Below are 24,418 nucleotides of genomic sequence, written 5' to 3'. Positions count from 1 at the left end.
TTTATTTATTTGTGTCCTTTCTCTTTTCTTTTTGATAATTCTGGCTAGGGGGTTTATCAATTTTATTATTTTTTTTTGAGAAACCGATTCCTGATTTCATTGATCTGCTCTATTATTTGTGAATTTTCCATATCATTTATTTCTGCTCTAATCTTTATTATTTCCTTCCTTTGCCTTGCGTTAGGCTTCATTTGTTGTTCTTTTCCTAGCTTTTTAGGTTTAAGGGTTAGGTGGTTTATTTGAGATTTTTCTTGCTTTTATAAGTTAGGCATGTATTGTTATAAACCTCCCTCTTACAACTTCATTTGCTGCATCCCAAAGGTTTTGGACCATTGTGTTTTCATTTTCACTGGCTTCTGTGTATTTTCTTTTTAATGTCTTCTTTTATTTCCTGGTTGATCCATTCATTGTTTAGTAGCATGCTGTTTAACCTCCATGTTTTTATTCTCTTTCCACATTTTTTTCTTGTGGTTGACTCCAAGTTTCATAGTGTTGTGATAAGAAAATATGCATGGTGTGATCTCAGTCTTTGTACTTGTTGAGATCTGATTTGTGACCTAGTATGCAATCTATTTTGGAGAATGTCTCATGTGCACTTGAAAAGAATGTGTATTCTCCTGTTTTAGGATGAAATATTGTGAATATTATTCATCCTAGTTAAATCATTCTAGTGCAGTGTGTTACTCAAAGCCATTGTTTCCTTGTTGATTTTCTGTTTAAATGATGTCCATTGCTGTAAGTGAGGTGTTAAAGTCCCCTACTATTATTGTATTATCTATTACTTTATTTATGTTTATTATTGTTTTATACGTTTGGGTGTTTCCCAATTAATATTCCTATTAAAATTTACACTTGTTAGATCCTCTTCTTGAATTGTCCCCTTTATTATGATATAGTGTCCTTTTTCACTTCTTGATACAGTCTTAGTTTTACTTATTTTTTTAAGTTCTGTTTTGTTTTATTTGAGAGAGAGAGAGAGAGAGAGAGAGAGAGAGAGAGACTGCGAGTGGGGGAGGGCCTGACAGAGAGGGAGACAGTGAGAATCCCAAGCAGATTCTGCCCTGAAATATGGAGCCCAACATGGATCTTGAAACCAGAAACTGCAAGATCATGATCTGAGCTGAAATCAAGAGTCAGATGTTTAACCTGCTGAGCCACCCAGGTGTTCCTAGTCTTTGTTTTAAGGTCTAGTCTAAATATTGGTACTCTGGATTTCTTTTGACATCCATTTGCAAAATAAATATTTCTCTATGCCCTCACTTCCAATATGCAGCTGTCTTCAGGCCTAACATGAACCTCTATAGACAGCATATAGATGAGTTTTATTTTCTTATCCATTCTGACACTCTATATCTTTTGACTAGAGTGCTTAGTCCATTTACAGTCAAAGCAAATATGTAGAGATATGTATATATTGCCATTTTATTACTTGTTTCGGTGTTTCTGAAGATTTCTCTGTTCCTTTCTTGTCTTTGTCACTTTCAGTCTTTCCTTTCCACTCAAATAATACCTTTTAATATTTCTTGCAGGGCTGGTTCAATGGTCACAAACTCCTTTAGTTTTTGTTTTCTGGGAAACTCTTTATCCCTCTTTCTATTCTGAATGATAGCCCTGCTGGATAGAGCATTCTTGGCTACAGATTTTTCCCATTCAGCACTTTAAATATATCATGCTCCTTCCTTCTGGCTTGCTAAGTTTCTGTGGAGAGAACTGCTGCAGCCTTATGGGTCTTCCCTTGTAAAGTCAGGACTTCTTTTGTCCTGCTGCTTTTAAGACATTTAATCAATATATTTTGAAAATTAAATTACAATATGTCTTGGTGTCAGCCTGCTTTTTTTCTTCTTTTTTGTTTGTCTGTTTTAAATGGGAGTTTTCTGTGGGAGTTTAAATGGGAGTTTCCTAGATTTGGATGTCTGTTCCCTTCCCCAAATTCAACAAGTTTTCAGCTATTAATTATTAAAATAAATTTTCTGCCCCCTTTTCTCTCTCTTCTTTTGGGACTCCTATAATATGAATGTTATTACGTTCAATGAATTCACTAAATTCCCTAAGTCGATTCTCACGTTCAGTAATTCTTTCTCTCTTGTTTAGCTTCATTATTTTCCATTATTTCACCTTCTCTATCACTTATTCATTCCTCTTCGCCATGCTCGTGTTCATTGTGTCAAAACTGTTTCCAATTGCAGTTATTGGATTTTTAATTTCTGATTCTTTTTTAACTCTTTTATCTTTGTGGTAAGGGTCTCCCTGAAATCTTCCATTCTTTTCTCAAGCTCAGCTAGTATCCTTATGATTGTTGTTTTAAATGCTCCATCAGGTATTAAAGAAGACCCTCAATGTGTTGAGCACTATTATATGTAAGTGATGAATCACTAAATTCTACTCCTGAAGGCAATATATATTATCTATATACATGGTAATTATATGTTAACTAATAGAATTTAAAAGAAAATATGAAAAAAGAAGAAAAAATAAGATGACCAAAACACCCCCAAATTCTCCATCATGTAACATATCTGTTTTGCTTAGATTGGGCCATGATCTTATCTTGTTCTTTCATTTGGGATGAATTCTTCCATGTTTGCGTTTTGTCTATGTCTCTACCTTGTTTATTGTATTAGAAAAGTCTGTTGCCTGCTTCTGACAGTAATGGCTATATGAAGAAGAGGTTATGTTGTGTCCAGTGCCTGCCACTTCAGGGAGTGTCCTGATGTGGGTTGTGTGTGCTGTGCTATTGTGTTTTGGCTGCTCTATCCTTTAGGCCAGTTATCTGCAGAGGCACTCCTTGCCTGCAGTGGTCAGTGCTTGAACCTTGGCCAGAATGTGGCAAGTTTAACTAGGTGTGTTCTTGTCTGCTTGTGAAATGAAACCTGATATTACTTCCAGTGGAACCGAAACACTGCAGTACTCTGTTCCAGAGATATGGTGTGGCCAGGGGTTTCTGCTGGACTTTTGGTGAATGGGCCCTCTGTGCTGGGACTTAGGCAAACTTCACTGAGAATGGTAGCCCCTCCAGAAAACACAGGTGTGGGACTTGGTGTTAGGCAGAGTATGGGGCACTGAGCTGCTTTAAGCAGATGGTTCTGCATTTAGGATGAGGGACAGGGGAGGGAAATGGCACCAGCCAGCTCCTTTGTCCCCAAAGAGACATCTCCATGAAAGATGACTCTCAGGGATGTGCTCCAAGAAAAGCAAATAAATCCCCATTTTATACCCCAAGCATTCTTCAGATCTCTGTTTCCATGCCATCAGCCTCCTGGTTGTTTGCCTGCCTTCTCTGTAGGACAACACAAAAATCAACCCCTCTTTTTTTCCCTGACAATAACTTTGGGTAAATATTCTCCTTCTTTGTTCCCCTGTATGCTCCTTCCTCTCTCTCTCTCCTTTCTCTACAACCGTGACATTTCCCTTGTGATCTGTTTCTCCCCCAAACCACATCTCTGCACTTCCTACCATCTTTGATGTGGCCTCTTCTCTCCATTTATTTGTACAGTTTGTTCTGTCACTCTTCAAGTTGATTTCTGTGGTTTTTAGGATGATTTGATAATTATCTAGTCATGTTCATGGGAGGAGATGAGCCTACGGTCCTCCTATTCTGCCACCATCTTCCTCTACCTCTCTCTGCAATTTTTATGCTATTTTATTTTTCTTTTCAAAGTTAAGATTATTTGAGTATCACTTTTTTAATATTTATTTATTTTTGAGAGAAAGAAGGAGAGAGACACAGAGCACAAGCAGGAGAGGGACAGAGAGATACAGAGACACAGAATCCGAAGCAGGCTCCAGGCTCTGAGCTGTCAGCACAGAGCCCAATATGGGGCTCATACCCATGAACAGTGAGATCATGACCTGAGCCCAAGTCGGACACTTAACCGACTGAGTTACCCAGGCGCCCCTGAGTATCACTTGGTAAAAATATTTTCATACCATCTAATTTACTTTACCATCAATTCTTTATTTGCTCTGTGCAAGTGAATATATTTGTAGTTTTTATGTTATTAAAGTTGTATTCTGGTCTATTATCATAATTTTTTATTATTTTAAATTTAGTTTCGCTTGGATTCTTACATTTTTTACTTAAAAGCATTCCAGGGTCATTGATTTTTTAATTTTTAATGAGGTGAAAAAAATGCTCATCAGAAGCATGGTGTGCATTGGCACAACTTCCCAACAAAATGTAGCCTAGGCAAAGGAAAAGTGTATACTTAGAGGCACAGAGTCTTGTGAGAGCACAGCAGTTTGGGAAACTTAATGTATGTAAGTATGACTAACCTGGGCATCTGAAGAAAAAAAAAGTAGTCTGTGCAAATGAAAGCATTGAACTATTAAATATATATTTATACTTGTAAATATAAATGTTATAAATATATATTAATACATATATATTTGTATTTAAATATTTATATAGATAGTATATACAAGAGTAACCCATTGTAGAATAGCACAGTATAATTAATTTGTTAGCCAGAGTCATTATCAGGAAATGTATTTAGTTTTGGCTGTGTGCAATGTGACATATCCATTAATCTGTGAATCTGTGTAATTAATTTATTGGTTTGGGGCAACTTTCATTCTCCTTCCAATTCTGATTTCATTGATGAAATGTTAACAACCACAGGAACAAGGCCTAGTTGGTAGATGCATTTGAAATTTCAGAAAGTTCTGCATCTTCCTATTAATTTGATGGCCCCAATAAATCTGGTGGAAATTCTTTTTTCTTATCCACATCATAGAATATTTCACATGATGTTCTAAATGTAAATACACTGAATTTCATTTTGGCAATGAATTCTAGGTTACAATGTATCACAGAACCATGGAATTCAATGATACTATAAACTTATCATCATCTAGCACAACTACCCAACTCATGCTAAATCATCTCCATGGCATCTCTGCCAGTGGCTTTCTTTACTGTGCTTGAATATTCCAAGTGATATTCAATGAGATACTCTCAAATATTTCTATGCTTTAGATTGCTGTAATAATTCTTATACCATTACTGTGGTCGCAGTTCTGGTTTTAATGGCCTGGGAGGTTGTGATTAAGTGAAAACTATCATGAAGTGTTAAAGAAATGGAAATAATGGATTTCCAGTGCCTAGCCCAGTGTGTGGCTCTTTGGCAATCAGAATGTGTTAGTGATTCTTTGCCCCTCAAATAATTGAAAGTAGAAATTAAATAATCTTTCTTTCAAATTCAGGTTTATCTTCTCAGTGTGAACCAACCTGCATTCTTGTAATTATATTTCAGATGAGAGGTCTTTTAAGTTGGCTACAATTTGTGGTTGTTCCAACTATTTTGTTTGTTCATTTGTTTTGTTATGGAACCTGGTCTGAATCACCCGGTGGAAGAACCAAGTGGCACTTGGGGATCTTGAAAGGCAGGAGGTTTATTTTACACCAGTGGGCTCAGAGGAGATCACTCTCCAGAGGTTTGAGTCCTGAGCATAAGCAGAGGTAACAATTTATAGTCTCTTACTTCCACATTCCGCATTAGTAGTAATTTGGCATGTACAGCAAGCAGGGTGGGAAGAAGAACCCGGAAGGGGAGTCTAATCAGGGACTGGAATTTCCCTATCAGTCCTGTCGGCCATCTTATAACAGATTTTCCCTGTTAGTTTAACATTCCTAGAATATGAAGAAATCATTGACACTTTGAAAGTGGAAACACAGACAGCAATGAGGAGGCTGTTGACGTGAAAGAAGAGATGATAGAAATTAGACTAGCATAACAGCTGAGAAGATTGAAAGAAACAGACAGAGTTCAGGTGGGTTTTGGTGGTAAAGTCCATATAGTACATTCTAATGGATTAGGGTATAGTTGGGAGAGCAAAAATGAATCAAGGTTGATTTATTGATATTTGGTTCAAACAGCAGAGGCGATTATGGTGCCATTTACTGTGATGGGGAAGACTAGTGGAGAAACAGATTTTGTTCTAAACTTAAGTTTGAAATGACAAGAGAATTTAATTAGGATGTTGGCTGAAATGGTTAACAGAAAACTTAAACTCACTTTAAAATCATGACTGCTAATCTCCAAAGGGCTACTAGTCATTTGGACAATATTACCACTGTTTGCTTACAAATTCAGTCTCCTATTCTGATTGGTGGCTCCTAAAATTAATGAGCACACAAATCACTTGGAGATCTTATTAAAATGCAGTTTCTGAAAATCTTGTGAGATACCTGAGAATCTGCATTTCTAGCAAGCTCTAGGTGACATTAATGTTATTGACCATCAGATTCACTCTGAGTAGCGAGGTCTGATCTAGACAATACTCTCCCAGTTCTGTTTAATCTTAATTTCCCAATGCTCCCTCCTCACTCAGCTGAGATGATATTTAAAGAGAAAAAAGAATTTAAATTGGACAAGAGTTTTTGCATTCTTTAGCCATTAAATCTATCAATCCACTCATCCAGGAAGACTTTACTCTTTCAAAAGTGGGCTTCTGTATAAGGCCAATCCCTCTGCTTTATTGGATTACATCCCCTTCACTTTCTCAAAGGCATCAATTCCATAATTGCTACCTACTTTCCAAGCATCATTACATTTTCAGTTTTTACTGAATTGGTCTCTTCAGTATACTTACATGCTGAGATGTACTCTTGTTTTAAGATTAAAAAAAGAAAAAAGTGTTAAGGTGACTGAGTTGAGCCTCTGACTTTTGGTTTCAACTCATGTCGTGATCTTACAGTTTATGAGACTGAGTCCCACATCAGGCTCTGCTCTGACAGAACAGAGCCTGCTTGGGTTTCTCTCTCCCTCTCTCTCTTCCCCTCTGCCACTCATGCTCATTCTCTCTCAAAATAAATAAACTAAAAAATAATTTTAAACAAAGCATATCGATATTTCCTTCACTACTTTATTTCTTTGAAGTAAATTTTCCAAACAATCGTATACTTTTTTTCTCCAATTGTTTTCTTTCCATTTTGTGGTGATGGTTCTAGTTAAACAGTTATTGTTAAGACCAATCATTTTTCTTTACATTGCTAAATCTAATGGTAAATTCTCAGTTCTCATTTTTATCTCATCTATCAAGATTATTTGCATAGTTCTTGAAACACTTAGATCTCAGTTATAGAAACTCTTCTCTCCTATATCTATATGTCAGCTCTCTAGCTCTCTAGGTAACCTTATACTTTTTTCTTGGTTTTACATAGTACATGTGCTCCTGATTCCCAAAAATACATTTTTAGCACAGATATTTCTACTGACCTACAGTCAGATATGTAAGGTGATTATGCAATTTATTGTCCAAATAAGGACCCTTTTGAATCTGAGTGCAATTAATCTGTGACAACACATGTAAACCAATACTGATGCTGGCTAAAAAATTTTTTATGATTACCAGTTTTATATCTAATTGTTCACTCATCATATACATTTGAATTTTATGACAGAGTTTTCAATAAATACCCATTTTCCCTTCTTTTGTAGTAGAACCCTGGATCTTCAGCTGAGCACATAACTTTCTAGAATAAGAACTCTTTTCCAAACCTCTGTTTCCACTGGATGTAACAAGGTGACTAAGTTCTGGGCAATGAAATGTAGAGTAAATTGGTATGTGCAACGTTTAGGAAGTGGCTTAAATATATGGGATGTGCCCTCCTTATATCATTTTCTTGTTATTCTGCCTGGATTATGAATTCAGTAGTCATTTAGAACCCTTAGGTAGAAGCCACATATTGAGAATAGCAGTACAAAAGGATAGAAGTAGTTTGGATATTGATACTTCATAAACCATCAAACTAGCCCCCTAAACTGCTTTTGTTTATGTAAAAGATAAACACCCATATTGTTCTAGCTTTCATTAATTTATTTTTTTATTACAAATGAATCTAATTCTTATTAATAGAGGCTTTTAACAGTTATTACTTTATTCATTTATTTATTTGACAAATATTTGTTAATTGGCTGGCACTCTTCTGGGCATTTGGGATACACTACTGAACACAAAAGGGATCTCAGAGCTTTAATTCTAATAAGTAGATTCTTATAAATATAATAAAAGATTAATATGCTAAAATAATATAATAAATTATATAATATGTTAAGTCATAAAGGCTAAGGCAAAAATTAAAAATAGGTAATGGTGAAAAGGTTTAAGATTCTGGTCATAGGGAGAGGTTTAATAGTCTAAATGAGGTTACACTCCTCCTAAGGCAGGTAACAGTGAGTAAAGAGTTAAACAGGTGAGCAGTTTAACCTATAAATATATCTGGAGAAAGGTCCTTCCAGGCAAAGGAGATAGTCATACAGAGACCATTGGTTAGGAGTATGCCTGTTTTTTTCTTTTTTCTTTTTTTTTTTTAAGTTTATTTATTTATTTATTTATTTTGAGAGAGAGAGAGAGAGAGAGCGAGCGAGCAAGCACACAGGTGACAGCAAGAGCAAGGCAGGGTCAGAGACAGAAGGATAGAGAATCCCAAGCAGGCTCCTCACCACCAGTGCAGAGCCCTATGTGGGGCTCAAACTCACAAACCCTGAAATCATGACCTGAGCCCAAATCAAGAATCACATGCTTAACTGACTGAACCACCCAGGTGGCCCTCTCAAAGTCTTTTAAAATTACATACAATTACAGTTCATTAATACTTAACTTTAAATATAGTGTCTATTAATTATCCTTTGCTAAGTAGTTATTAAGTGTGTACTATGTACCATTTTAATTCAAATATTTAAACAGGAGCACTGGCTTATCTTGTCTCTCTTTAGAAATAAAGGAAGGGGCGCCTGGGTGGCTCAGTCGGTTAAGCATCCGACTTCGGCTCAGGTCATGATCTCGCGGTCCGTGAGTTCGAGCCCTGCGTTGGGCTCTGTGCTGACAGCTCAGAGCCTGGAGCCTGTTTCGGATTCTGTGTCTCCCTCTCTCTCTGCCCCTCCCCCGTTCATGCTCTGTCTCTCTGTCCTCAAAAATAAATAAACGTTAAAAAAAATTGAAACAATAAATAAAGGGAAATATCCATAAGTCATTTTAAAAAATGTGGTTTTTTTTTGATGTTTATTTATTTTTGAAGAAGTGAGAAACAGAGCGCGAGAGGGGAGGGGCAGAGAGAGAGGGAGACACGGAATCCAAAGCAGGCGCCAGGCTCTGAACTGTCAGCACAGAGCCCTATTCGGGGCTTGAACCCGTAATCCACAAGATCATTACCTGAGCCCAAGTCAGAGGCTTAGGCGGCTGAGCCACCCAGGCGCCCCCATAAGTACTTTTGATATTATGACTATATAAATACTACTTCACCAAAGAGGCACAAAGAATTTGAGCACAATTTTGCGATTATGAGGTGTCACAGCCTCTAAAAAAAAATGTGTTATACTCTGCCTGATATGTGCTATGACTTTAAATAAATGTTAATGTATTTAAAACCACAAATTAATAATCGTAAGTTTAGAAAAACCATGATTTCCTGTCAAATAGATGCCAGTCATTGCTAGTTTTATTTTAAAGATTTCATCACTTTTACTTGCAACGTTTTCTAGTTTATACCACAATAGAAGAGGTATGTTTTAAGGGAACTTATGTAATTTTTTTTTCTGTTGTAAGTGATGCAGATTAAAATAGTTTCAATGGCAGGGCCAGATTGATTCCAGTGACACTGTATACAGAAAACATTATGGTATGTTCCCTCAACCCTGTATAACTAAACATAGAAACAATAGAAAATTATAAATAAACGTAAGAGACTCAAATAATTCTAACTTTTCATCTGATGAGTAAAATTATTTTCTTTAAACATCAGTTTCTTAGTCTATCAAGTGGGTAACCCAGCACAGAAACGTATCAGATAACTATTTCTGGAGTTATTCCACCTCTCTTGAAATCTATGTAATTTACAGACAACTTAAAATTTTTATATAAGTGAAATAAGTCAGAGAAAGACAAATACCATGTGATTTCACATATATGTGAAATGTAAAAACAAAACAAAACAAATAAACAAAGAATAAAAAACAGACTCTTAAATACAGAAAACTGGTAGTTGTCAGAGGGGAGTTGGGTTGGGGGATGAGTAACATAAATGAAGGAGATTGAGAAGTACAAAATTCCAGTTATGTAATAAGTCATGAAGATGAAAAGTACAGCATAGGGAATATAGTCAATAATATTGTAATAAAGTTGTATGGTGACAGATGGTGACTACACTTACCATGGTGAGCACTGAGTAATGTATAGAATTATCAAATCATTATGTTATACACCTGAAACTAATATAACATTGTATGTCAACTGTACTTTAATAATAAATTAAAAAAATAAAGCATGTATTAAGACATCGAAAAAAAAAAGTGTCAGCATGTAGAGGAATGATTCAATTAGTTTGAAATTAAGGTAAATAAGGTTCAGCGGTTTTAAAAAGAGAGAAAAACATATTAAGTATTAGGAGGTACCCTTTATTAAACTCCATGTTAGCACAATTCTAGAATTCATGCAAATAAATCCTTGTTGATAATTCTTACTCTTTTGTAGATCACTGTACACTTTCAAATAATTTTCATCCAGTTTTAAAAGGATATAGATATTTCTAATTCATTTAATTCACAATGAAGAATAATCTCAGGAAATACTTAAATAATCTTATACTATCTCAGAGACACAGGTACAGAAAGAAAGAATTTTTCTCTACAGATCTATTTCTTAGCTTACAGAGGAAAACTTGCCATCATTAGGAATTGTGTCCTACTTGAAAATCGAAAAGGTAAAATAGGTTGATGCATAATATTGCAGTTACCTGAATTCTGTTTTGTGTCTCAAGAGTGACATAAATGTCACATACATTCATACAAAGCACATCTTTACAGCTTATTCTTCCCTTGTGGAAAATACATTAATAGTTATTCCTTTCATTTTTTACTGTTTATTAAGATAAATAGTTACAACTTTTTATTTTCCTGTCTTCTGTGAACCCAGGAGTGTAGTTTAGGTTGGAGTGCAATTTATGAATTTAAAAATGAAATAAAAATAAGTACCTATAATGGTATTAAAATCTTTATAACATTTTATATAAATTTTGTTTAAGGGAATAAACTAATACATGTAAACAAGTCATCAACAATTTGGAGATTCTGGGAAATAATTTAGTATAAGCACTAACTCTTTGTTATATAACACATACATATACACAACAAACACAAATTCCATTTAAAAAATTTTTAATGTCTATTTTTGAAAGAGAGAGAGAGAGAGATGGAGTGCAAGTGAGGGAGGGGTAGAGACAGAGGGAGACACAGAATCTGAAGCAGGCTCCAGGTTCTGAGCTGTCAGCAGAGAGTCCCATGTGAAGCTTGAACCCATGAACCACGAGATCATGACCGGAGCCAAAGTTGGATGCTTAACTGAATGAGCCACCCAGGCACCCCACGAATTCCATTTTTATTATCATTACTTTAGTTTAATTTATAATTAATTTTTTTTTTATTTTTTAAGTTTATTTATTTATTTTGAGAGAGACAAAGACAGTAAATTGGGGGAGGGGCAGAGAGAGAGGAAGACAGAGAATCCCAACCAGGTTCTGCAATGTCAGCACTGAGCCCATCATGGGGCTCAAACTCATGCACTGTGAGATCACAGCCTCAGCTGAAACCAAAAGTCAGTCACTTAACTGACTGAGCCACCCTGATGCCCCTGAAATTTTTACTTTTACTTAATAAAATATATTAACAACTAACAGATGAAAATGATTTAAAAACACTATATAAATATATTTCCTTATGTCATAAAGGATAACATTTATTTTTGTTCTCAGTAACCTATAGTTTAGAAACTAATCTCCCTGTTTTTGATTATTGATGCCACCCTTATTTATATTTCCAAAATAAATAAATTGAAATAACAAAATTACCTTGTTTTTCTTGCTTTTATATGTAATTTGCTATGAAAAAATATTCACACTTTGAAAATATGTAATTAAGGGATACAATTAATATAAACTATTTGACTGTAATTTATAGATATGCATATGTATCCATCTGTAAAAATATGGAAATTATACATCAAAAAATGATAAAATGTGTATACATAAACAATAAATAAACATAGATAAGAAAAAGAAAGGGAGAGAGGGAGGAAGGAAGAAGGAAGGAAATAAGGAAGGAAAGGGAAAATATACAAAGCTATGAATTATCCCAAAGGGAAAATATGTTTAACTCAGACTCAACTTTACTAAACTTTCTCTGATCTGGAAATTGCCCAGAACTTTAACTGTTCATATGATTAAAACATTCAAATAGGAGGTTCAAACCATATTTACAAAACTTTTTAAAAGCTAGTAATTGATATATTACACATTACATTTATAAGCCAAAGCAGCATAGCATTGTTTATTTAGAAATCATTCATTGCATTTTGGAAACTGAAAAACTTAAAAGATTGCAACACTTGGGCATCTTTTAGTAAATTTATGGCCCTGTTTCTTAATTTAAATTAGAAACAGTTCCAATTTGAACATATGGTGTAAAGTTTCTAATGCAAGATTATTTGTGAATCACCCCAATAATTTAAAGTTTATTTGTATTCTATTCTCCCTTGACTTCATTGTTAATAACTGTTGATTAATTTAAACATTATTTAATACTAGGCACCTAAAAGGAAAATAAGAGCTGTGTTTTAGGTATGCTAACATAAAGAAACAGAAATTATCACATCCACTCTATTCCTCATCCCTTTAGTCAATATACACTTTCTCTCAAGAGTGTCCATGATGATCATCATGTCTCCTCCGTCACTTGGGCTCAGCTCCTAGCATCTTCATCTTCCCCCTCCCAAGTAGACTTAGAGTGGGCTTGAATCTAATACAAATACTAATAGACTTCAGTTTTGGTGCTCACCTTAGAAACCCTTGTGTGTGATAAGAGATTGTAACAGTAAAATCCTCTCTGCTCATACACTTTTCTCTTCCCTTCCCTTCCCTTTCCTTCCCTTCCCTTCCTTTCCTTTCCCTCCCCTTCCTCCCCCCTCCCTTTTCATCTCACTTCTGTTCATCAAAGAAAAAGAAAAAAAAATAGCTCGCTGATTGTTCTCATCCACAACTATTTTATCAGAGACGGAGAAAAGTGAGTCTAAATAATCTTGACACATTAACTTATTTAGGTAGATAAATTCAATAAATCACAACATGTTTCTGGCTTCGTAACTAATACCAGTCTAAAGTAATATTTGGATTCATTTTGAAGTAAAACATACTTCATTTGAAGTAAAACATTTGAAGTAAAAATAACTTTTCAGCGTTATTTATTTTCTGAAAAGTTATTTTCTTTTCCTTCATTTTCCAAAATGTTGATAAAAACATTAAATACTACTGATATAGGCATTTTGGTATAGTAAGAAAAAATTATTTTATTTTTTTATAACATGTAATTAAAACAACTAAAGAGTATGAGTGAGAGGTTGACTGCTCTATAATTAAGCATGTAAGTCATAAATTCATAGGAGAGATATATTTGACTCTTATAGTAAACTAGGAAATGGCAGGAAGACCACTTAGGTTTGAGGCTAATAATAATTTTACTAAAGTGCACAAAGCATTTGAGGTCATTATGAAAATAATTATTTTTAGAAAGTTTTATAAACTATTCAACAAATACAAGAAATAATGATATTTATTTGATAATCATGGTTAGAATTTAAGTGGTTTCAAACTATGGTCATAAGCTATTAAAAGTGCCTTAGCCTCTAACCAAATAATTAGAAATGAATTTTAGCCAATCTATCAAAGAATTTCAGTCCTAAATATAAAACTTAAAAGTATACTACCAAACTAAAAGTCCACTAATGTGGGAGTTTTTAGAATTCCCTTTCACATATTTCCCTTTCACATAATATACATATGAATGTTACAGATCTGGCACAAAATATTTATTAATTTTACACAGTTCCAAAAACAAAATACAAGTCAAATCGTCTACTTCTTTGCACAGGTGACTGGATGATATTCATCTCTGTGCACATTCTTGCCAAACAATAGTCCCAGCATCTCATATTTCATACCTTTCAGCCAGCCCTGTATGCGGCCTCATTTGTACCTATCCTCCCTTACATCTCTCCACAAAAAGCCTCCCTGCCAGCTGTACCTGGCTAAACAGCTTTGTCTGTCATGAAATATTCTGAAATCAAAATAAAGCTCCACTATGTTTCCTTAACACATACGTGGTATCCTTGTTACAGAAAATCCACCTTTCAACTAGTATGACTATAGCCTCTCTCTCTCTATTTAGCTCTTTTTAGGCCAAGATCACCCATATATGATATGTTCACATCTATTCACCTATTTCTCTTATCATTTGATGTGTGGTAAGGGTGCTAAATACATTTTTATTGAATTCAGCTAAATTGGTGTAAAATAGAGCTCAGTTCTGATACACGCTTACTAGTTGGGAGGCATTAGTTAAATTAGCTACCTTTCTGAGTGTTAGTTTTCTCATCCATCAGAAAAAGTTAATAACGCCTATTTGGAAGTTCTATAGGAATTTCAAAATAAGAGTAAAAATGGTTATCAAACTGCATTACATATAGTAGTGGAGAACTATTCAAGAAATGTTTGTTCCCTTAATCTAAAAGAGTTCTTAAAAGTTATGCCCACATTTGGCTACAACATTCTTTTTGCATTAGATAGCATCAGTTTATTAATTGCCTGGAGGTGGTTATATTTTCGTATAGTTTCATTGGAGATACTGATTGTTTTTGTTTGTTTGCTTGCTTTTTTTATTTTGAGAGAGAGAGAGAGACAGAGAGGGCGGGAGAGAGAGCACAGGTGAGAGCAGGAGCCATGAGGGGCAGAGAGAGAAGGATAGAGAGAGAATCTCAAGCAGGCTGCACACTGTCAGTGTGGATCCCAGTGTGGGGCTCAAACCCACGAACAGTGGAGTCATGACTTGAGCCAAAACCAAGAGTTGGATGCTTAACCCATTGAGCCACCCAGGCACCCCTGAGATATGGTTTTTTATACAGCTTTTACTAATATAATTCCCACTTTATGAGAAATTCACTTAAGTAGCCTTTATCAAAATATAGTATAATAGCATTTCAAATATTGTTCTAATTTATGTTTCTTTAAAATTAAGTTTTCTCATGTTTATGTATATATATATATATATATAAATATTTGAGATTGAGATATAATTGAGATTTGAGATATAATTATTTGAGATTGCTATTTTGTATTGGTTCTCTCATAAAAGCTGATTATATATGAATTATTAATGATGTGCATTAACACTGTGACATATATGACAAAAATGTTTCTACTTTTTTAATTATGTTTTGTGCTGTACATAAATTAAAAATTGTATATTGCCAAATATATGGATTTTATTTATGATTACTTATTTTGACTTCATATATAGTATTTGCTGATATATTTTACATATATATTAAAGTATGTAATGATACACTTAAAATAATTTTCCAATTTTTCTACATAAATTTCTATACATTATATTTTTTACATTATTAGGATCATAACTCTTCATGTTATTTTGTATTTTTTTCATGTATATAGTGAACAATTTTCAAATATCAAAGTAGTATGCACATTTTAATGTGTTATACTGAGTAAGCAAATCCACAAAATTCTTTCATAATTCAACATGGGATATTTTATTCAAAAACTTTACTTAATTTTGAAATCTAGATGCCACATATATATTACTAATATGGGGGCATCTGGGTGGCTCAGTCGGTTTTGTCCGACTTCAGCTCAGGTCATGGTATCACAGTTTGTGGGTTTGAGCCCTGCGTGGGGTTCTGTGCTGACAGTTCAGAGCCTGGAGCCTGCTTTGGATTCTGTGTCTCCTTCTGTCCCTGTCCCTCCCCCACTTGTGCTCTATCTCTGTCTCTCAAAAATAAATGTAAAAAAAATAAAAAAAGCAATATTACTAATATGCATTAAATATAATAAACATCCCTCATTCTTGAATATATCCTAAATTAATGGAGTAAGATTTTTAAATCACTTTGCAAGTCACCCTAACATTTAATAATATGACTAATTATTAAATAGTGCATTATTTTTCTGTGTTACTTCTTAGTTTCTTTACATCAGCCATGAATAATAAAACTAAATCAGAATTCTAGGAAAAAGCAGGACACAGCATGAAGCCACTAAGGGAGAAAAAAGAGTAAAGCACATTTTATTTCCAGGAAAGAAGCCAATAATTGTTACTCAGAACACATAAGGAGAGCATGATTTTAAACATTTAGAGGAAATCATGAAAGCTTGAAGGTCTTTCCTCCAGGGGCACCTTGGAGGATTTCTTGTTTCTAAAATAGGAAACATTTATCAAGTTTTGAGTACAGGAGCAGTTTCATGCTACAATGTCAGCATAACTAGAGCAAATGAACTGTTTAGCTTCAGTGGTCACTGTACTACTTCTGACAACATGATTTGCTTTAAAAAATATAATATTTGAATTATATATATACAATTATTAAATACATGCAAGTTACCATCTGGTACACTGATGAAAAATAAGAGGAAATATCTCCCTTACTACAAAAATATTGACCTTTCAGAATAATGGGTAAATTATAACTATAAATGGTATGCTTTAATTAAATTTCCTGATTAAATTTTATGATTATTTTCTAAAGGAATCAAATTTACATTCAGTGTTTTTTCTATTGTTAAGTTATCATACTTAAAAGGACACTAGAAAGCATTTTTCTCCAATAGGACTGGCCGTTTTAGACACTTACTTGTTTTTTAGAATTGAAAAGGTTATACATTTTTCTCTGGCAGGACCTGCCATACTCACCCTGAAGAGAGCAGAATGTGATAGCAAAATTGATGGAGGTCTTTTTTTTAAATAAGTAGGTAAATAACTAAATAAATAAACAAGCAGACTTCACTCATATGAGGACTTTAAGAGACAAAACAGACGAACATAAGGGAAGGGAAACAAAAATAATATAAAAACAAGGAGGGGACAAAACGTAAGAGACTCTTAAATATGGAGAACAAACAGAGGGTTACTGGAGGGGTTGTGGGGTGTGGGATGGGCTAAATTGGTAATGGGCATTAGGTATCTACTCCTGAAATCATTGTCGCACTATATGCTAACTAATTTGGATGTAAGTGAAAAAATAAAATTTTAAAAATCAATCAATAAAAAAAAATAAACTAGCAGAGCAGCTAATTCTGAAATTGGGCCTTTTAATGGTGGAGGTAATTTTGCTTCATTTTAGAGAAAATATCAAACTACCATATAACGTATCTTCCATTTTCAGATAGGAAAAAGCCGTGTTATACGGGATTTGCTTGTTTGCATGTTTCATTGTTTGCTGTGTGTTTATTATTTTAACATGTAATGAAGGGTCTTCTGGAAGAAGCAGAGCAAAAACTCAGTGACAATAATGTAAAAGATTTTGTCCTATCAATTTAAAGCAGATCATCAATGATGATTAAGCTTCTTGGCATTATAATATCCTATCAGTCTATAACCATATTCTTTCCCTTCTGGAGCCTATACTTGTTTTCACTTAATGTGGGATACAAATGTTTTGTAATTTCAGTTTTGTAATAAAGAACTGCCAAAATGTCACAGTATTAATTTGGGATAAACTAGAATCAATATATACTTACCTTAGATATAATAACTGATTTGTCTCTTAAATTTCTAGATGGCCCTGTTCATTTTCCCAGTTCAGTTCATCAAAAAGTGAGCTCCCCCTTTGAGTCAAAATTTGTAATAGGATATGGAAATACGGAAAATGTTAAACAGTTGAAACAATGGCAATGTTATTCTTTAATAAAAATAGGAACTCAAAAGAATTTATGAGAGAGCAAATGTATGATACTTTGGCCAGGGAGGGAGTCATGAGAAAGGTTTCCTAAAGAAAGTACTCTTCAAGTAATTATTCTTTTTCTTAAAGCAGACATTCAAGGCTTCTTTCCCTCACTCACATGTCCACATAGCTACATTTAATTTCAGATAACAAAAACAGAAGTTCTTTATAGTGCTTTATCACAGCTGAATTGAATTATCTTAGATAAGACTTTTCAAACCCAGAGAAGTATGCCATTTGCTCACAGCAAGGGGAAAAATACACACACACACACATACATATATATATATATATATATATATATATATATATATATATGTAGTTTCTTCTTAAGCTGCTTTTTCTGATGACTATCTTGCAGTTAATAAAAATTCCATAGTAGGAATTTTCCTAATTTCCTATTTGAAACACAGACAAAATCCAAACAAAACAAAGAAATGGAAACATTTCTAAAAGCTTATTTATATGGAAATCTGAATTTCAGGTGTATGCTAATTGGTACACAGGTACAAACAGCATAATAGTACCAATTTTAGAATGATGTTTCAAATCTCCTCAAATAGTAACATTCTTGTTTATGTGTGGTGACAGGCTTTGACCCTTTGTGTTCTGAACAACAAATTTAGAATTAACAAACAGGGGCGCCTGGGTGGCGCAGTCGGTTAAGCGTCCGACTTCAGCCAGGTCACGATCTCGCGGTCCGTGAGTTCGAGCCCCGCGTCAGGCTCTGGGCTGATGGCTCGGAGCCTGTTTCCGATTCTGTGTCTCCCTCTCCCTCTGCCCCTCCCCCGTTCATGCTCTGTCTCTCTCTCTGTCCCAAAAATAAATAAACGTTGAAAAAAAAAATTTAAAAAAAAAAAAAAAAAAAAGAATTAACAAACAAAATATACAGTTAAGTCGTATTAAAAGGGTGAGGTGATATACTAATGGCATGTAAAATTTTAATCATATGCAGATAGAATAAGTTGTTTCAATAGAAGAAAAAATAAGTTATACATTGCAATAAAAGGCAAAAAGAAAGGAGCCAAAGAATTGTCCAAGAAAGGGAGGGAAAAATCTAAAACCTATAAAAGCAGAAAGGGAAACAAAAAAGAATGTTGTTTCTCAGTGCTCTATTTCTAGAGCTTAGCATTATATCCACACATAGGAGAAACTTGGTAAATAATTATTGACTATTTACAGGCATTACAGAACTTGTTACTTTTATTAATTTTTTTTAATTAGAAACATGGTTATTCTTGAAGTATTGTTGACACAATGTTACATTAGTTTAAGATGTACAACTTAGTGATCTCACAACTCTATATATTATGCTGATTACAAGTGTAACTAGTAAGTTTTATTATGTAATTCCACTATAACACCTTGTACCAATCGCATGATGGAAATAATTTGTTTTGTATGTTTCCTCCATTACTCTCTAATTTTTATCCTAGAGTGCATGACCTAGGTCATAATTATTTTTTATCTCCATTACCTATTGAGTCCTTGTGCCTAACAGACATGTTAAGTAAACTGAACTGACATAGATATAGATACAATCTTGTCAATAAGTACCGTCATTATCAATCACAAAAGTTTTGGGAAACTACTTGACTTGCCACGGCTAACTACATGGGCAAACATTGAAGTGTATTATATAGTCTCTGATCTAGAGGTACTTATAAAGTCAGTTGGGAAGCCAGGATGAAATGGCCCATGGTTTTCTGAGGCATGCTTTTCTACAAAACAAAACCTACTCACTGTTGTTTGCAAATCAAGCCAACCTCAATTATATCAGTAATTACAATTAAATCGATCTCATATATATAAACAAACATTAACACTCATCTTTAAAAATTTAGGAAAGTCATTCATCATTCATTTATTCATTCATTCAATAATCTTGCATGTTCTTCCAGGAAAAAAGAAAAAAAAAATACCAAGCCGAAGAGAGCATGCAGCAAATGAATCAGCATATAGCAAAAGAGAAGTGGAAGGGAAATGAAAAATAAAGAAAACAGTAAAGATTGCAGATAAAAAGTAAACAAATGTAAGACTAAATATATCTACTTTATTTTCACATGTACACATTCGTGACCTATTCATGGCCCACAAATTTAAACCAAAGTTACCTAACTGCTGAGGAGAAAGAAAAAAAAATATGTTATATAATTTACTATCCCCAAGATTAAAAACATAGAAAATCACCAAGTTCCCAGGAAAATTACATCTCTTCAACTATTCTTGAATAATGTTACAGAAAGCTCTGTATTAATATGAAAAGTATCTTTGATGATATTCTCACAATAGGCATAACTATTAAGTGGAGTGATTTCTTATAGTAGTCATCAATACAATATGGCCTAAATATATCACTTTATCCAGCCCTGGTTAGATCAAAGAATATTTTTTTTTAAATATTTGAAAAGTTGGCTGGACTTCTTTTCCTTTCAGTTATATTCACTTATAGATTTATCTATATTGAATTTTGGATGGATAGTTGAGAGATACTTAACTGAGGAAGGCCAATGTCTACAATGCCAGTAGAATTTCCATGACTATAATTTGAATTCCTATGTTTTGAGGAGATAATTTACCTGGGATTGAGTTTCACTAATCCTAGTGACAGGAAGTGACTGGAATTTGGCTTCTGGAGTGAGTCAAAAAGACTTCACGTCATGAACATGGCACTTTTTTAAAAACACAAATTTATTAGAAACTATTTCAGTGAAGAGTTAGGTGAGCAATAGGAACTCCACAGTTATGGGTGGTCAATATACTTTTAATATGAAAAATAAAATCCAGACAGAAAAAGACATTCACCATGGCCAAAACACATTCTCTGTAATGGAGCACCCAGCATTGTGCAATAATGTGTCTTGGTGTACCATTTATAATTTTGTTGAAAATCACTCCAATAACTAAGTAACTTGCTTTAATAATGTAAAGAATTGGAGAACACTGGTTCTGTCAGCTCATTCATCTTGTCTTTCTTCCTTTTAGATTACTCTTGAGTGTTCCCTCCTTTTCTCCCTTCCTTTCCTCTCCAATACTTTACTTTGGAATATCATTTGAATGTTTTGTTTGTTTTGTTTAAAATGCCTGGTACTAAGTGACAAAAAAAAAGCTTAATTGCTTGTGTAGGCAATCTTGTTTGAGATGATAAACTTATATAATTTACAAATACCAAGAAGAATGTCTATTTGTTCTCTATCTCAAGCAGATATGTATCAGTGTATACAAAATATTTATCAGATAATTAAGAAAATCAAAACAATGTACCCAGAGTAGGCCTATAACATTATATTCTTTTAAATAACATCTTTAACACTATTTTTAAATAATACTTACAAACTTCAGAGCCCCCTCCTCACCACCACCATACACACGCACACACACATAATCACAAAGAGCAGGAAAGTAATTTGAGTCAGATTAGACCCAAATTCTGGTTCAACTGTTTAGTGTATCTATAATTTTTGACAAATTATTTATTTCCTCCAACATTTGTCTCTTCATTGATAAAATAATAGTATATTTCTTGCAGAATTTGTTTTATTTAGTGATATGATCCACATAAAATGCTTAGTTTAATGCCTGGCATATAGCATATCCTTTAGAAATGTCAGTTATTAATAATAATATTACTGTTGCTAAAAATTAAAACTATACATAAAAGCACCACTGTTATAGTGTGCTATATGTCCTTCTACTCTTATTCTATCAACACCAACATATTAAGTAACAATACCTCCTGAATATACACATTTGCAATGCGCATTTTTACTTAGCAATTACTGTGAATATTTTTGTGTGGCAATTATTTTGAATATGTGGTTGCCTAGGTCATTAAAATGCAATGCTAATATGACATGTAATGGCATGATAGCTTTCTATTATAATGATTCCTAATGATTTTCACATTTTTTTCAAAATTACCTATCTTAAGCATAATGCTGCTATGAACATACTTAAGCATTCATCTTTTTATTAGCATCTTTTTTTTTCCTTAAAATCCATCGTTAGAACTGGAACTGCTCAGCGAAAAGTTGAATACATATGTAAAACTCCAAATATATAGAATCTTTGCCTTCCAGAAAGATTTTTAAAACATGCTCTTATCAAGATCGCTTGACTTGAGTGTAAAGGAAATTCTCTCAGTTTTTCCCCATTGAGGATGATATTACCTATGGGTTTTTCATATATGGTCTTTATTATGTTGAACTGTGTTCCCTCTAAACCTATTTTGTGAGGGTTTTATCATGAATGGATGTTGTACTTTGTCAAATGCTTTTTCTGTGTCTACTGAGAGGATCATATGCTGCTTATCCTTTCTTTTATTAAAGTGGAGTATATCATGTTGATTGATTTGTGAATATTGAAGCACCATTGAAACCCAGTAATAACAACTACTTGATCATGGTCAATGACTTTCTTTAATTTATTATTGAACCCTGTTTGCTAATATTTTCATGAGAATTTTTGCATCCTTATTCATCAGGGATATTGGCCTTTAGTTCTTTTTTTTGTGGAGTCTATCTTATTTTGGTTTCATGGTAATGCTGGCCTCCTAGAATGAATTTGTAAGTTTTTCTTCCTTTTCTATTTTTTGGACACCTTATGCCTTTTGACTGGAGCATTTATTCCATTTATATTTAAAGCTATTATTTAAAAATATTTTTTTAATGTTTATTTATTCTTGAGTGAGAGAGACAGAGGGAGAGATACAGAGCATGAGTGGGGGAGAGGCAGAGGAAGAAAGGGACAAAGAATCCAAAGCAGGCTTCAGGTTGTGAGCTGTCAGCACAGGTCCTGATGCGTGGCTCAAACCCACAAGCCCCGAGATCATGACCTGAGTCAAAGTTGGACGCCCAACCAACTGAGCCACCCAGGTGCCCCTGAAAGCTATTATATTATCAATAGATATGTATTTAGTGCTATTTTATACTTGTTTTGTCGTTATTTTTGGAGATTTTCACTGTTCCTTTCTTATATGTGTCACTTTCAGTCTTTCCTTTCCAGTTTATTATTGCAAAGAATCTTAATATTTCTTGCAAGGCTGATTCATGTGGTCACAAACTCCTTTAGTTTTTGTTTTTATATTTTTGTTTTGTTTTTGTTTTTCTTTTTTGTTGGCATGGGAAACTATCTCTCTCTCTCCTCCATATATATATATCTATATATGTATATCTATATATCTACATATATACTATATATATCTATATATCTATATCTATATATCTACATAATATATCTATATATATATCTACATATATTATATATATACATATATTATATATATATCTACATATACATATAGTATATGTATATATATATATATATATATATATATATATTCTGAATGATAGCTTTCCTGATAGAGTATTCTTGGCTGCAGATCTTCCCCATTCAGGACTTTGAATATATCATGCCACTCCCTTCCAGCTTGTTGAGTTTCTGTTGACAAATCTCCAGCTAGCTTTTGGGTCTTCCCTTGTAAATTCAGGGCTTCTTTGTCTTGCTGCTTTGAGATTTTTTTTCATCACTATATTTCACAAATTTACTTATAATATGCCTTGATGTTGGCCTTCTTTTATTCATTTTGATGGGAGTTCTCTGTGCCTCCTGGATCTGGATGTCTTTGCCTTCCCCAGATTAGGTAAGTTTTCATCTATTATTTCTTCAAATAAAATTTCTGCACCTTTTCTCTCTTTTCTTCTTCTGGGTCTCCTTTATTATGAATGCTATTACTTTTGATGGAATCACTGATCTCCCTAATTCCATCTCATTTTCCATAATTCCTTTTTCTCTTTTCTTCAGCTTTATTATTTTCTATTACTTTGTATTCTAGGTCACTAATTCATTCCTTTTCTCCTTCCAGCCTGCTGTTCATTACATCAAGCCTGTTTCCAATCTTCTTCTTCTTCTTCTTCTTCTTCTTCTTCTTCTTCTTTCTTCTTCTTCTTCTTCTTCTTCTTCACTCTTCATCACTGATTGATTCTTTTCAACTCTTTTATCTCTGTGGTAAGGGTCTCACTGAGGTCTTCTATTCTTTTCTCAAGCTCAGTGAATATCCTTATGATTGTTTCTTTAAATTCTCGATCAGACATGTTACTTATGTCTGCTTCACTTAGATCTCTTGTTGTGGTCTTATCTTATTCTTTTGTTTGGGATAAATTCTTCTATCTTCATATTTTGTCTATGTCTTGGTCTTCTTCTTCTTTAATGTGGCTTCTTCTCTCCCCTTGGTTGTGGAATTTGTTCTGTCAGTCTTCAGGTCAATTTCTGTGGTTTTTAGGATGAATTGAAGCTATCTAGTCGTGTCCATGGGATGAGGCAAGCCTAATAGCCTCCTACTCTGCCACCATCTTCCTTTCTCTCCTGCCAGATTCTTTCACACACCTGTGCCCAGAAACATCTCCCATTCCTGAGTCTTACATACTGCCTCACAAACTCCTGTATGGTTGTTATGTAAGGAATATTTATGAATGAACTTGGTTTGAGAACACATTATGGATTTCTTAAATGAAAATTCCATAGTAACACATACAGTGAAAGCATTATGATTTGGAACTGTACCTGAGTTGGCAAGAGAAAGAGTTTTTGAATAAGAATTCTAACAATCTTGTTACCATGCTAACATTTTTTTGTCATT

At 33.8% G+C, this 24,418-nt stretch overlaps 1 long non-coding RNA gene across 1 annotated transcript; it reads right to left on the bottom strand.

Annotated features, from left to right (window-relative positions):
- Positions 1-265: 265 nt before the first annotated feature.
- LOC115525520 lies at positions 266-16,137 on the bottom strand. The gene is made up of 3 exons (XR_003972386.1): positions 16,125-16,137; positions 10,232-10,235; positions 266-349 (listed from the first exon to the last, which is right to left on the bottom strand). It is a non-coding gene; the product is annotated as an uncharacterized LOC115525520 (long non-coding RNA).
- Between the last annotated feature and the right edge of the window lie 8,281 nt (positions 16,138-24,418).

The sequence above is a fragment of the Lynx canadensis genome, chromosome D1 (assembly GCF_007474595.2).
Source record: "Lynx canadensis isolate LIC74 chromosome D1, mLynCan4.pri.v2, whole genome shotgun sequence".
Lineage (NCBI taxonomy): Eukaryota > Metazoa > Chordata > Mammalia > Carnivora > Felidae > Lynx > Lynx canadensis.
Note: the sequence above shows the minus strand (reverse complement) of the source record. Positions and strands in the feature narration are given on the sequence as shown.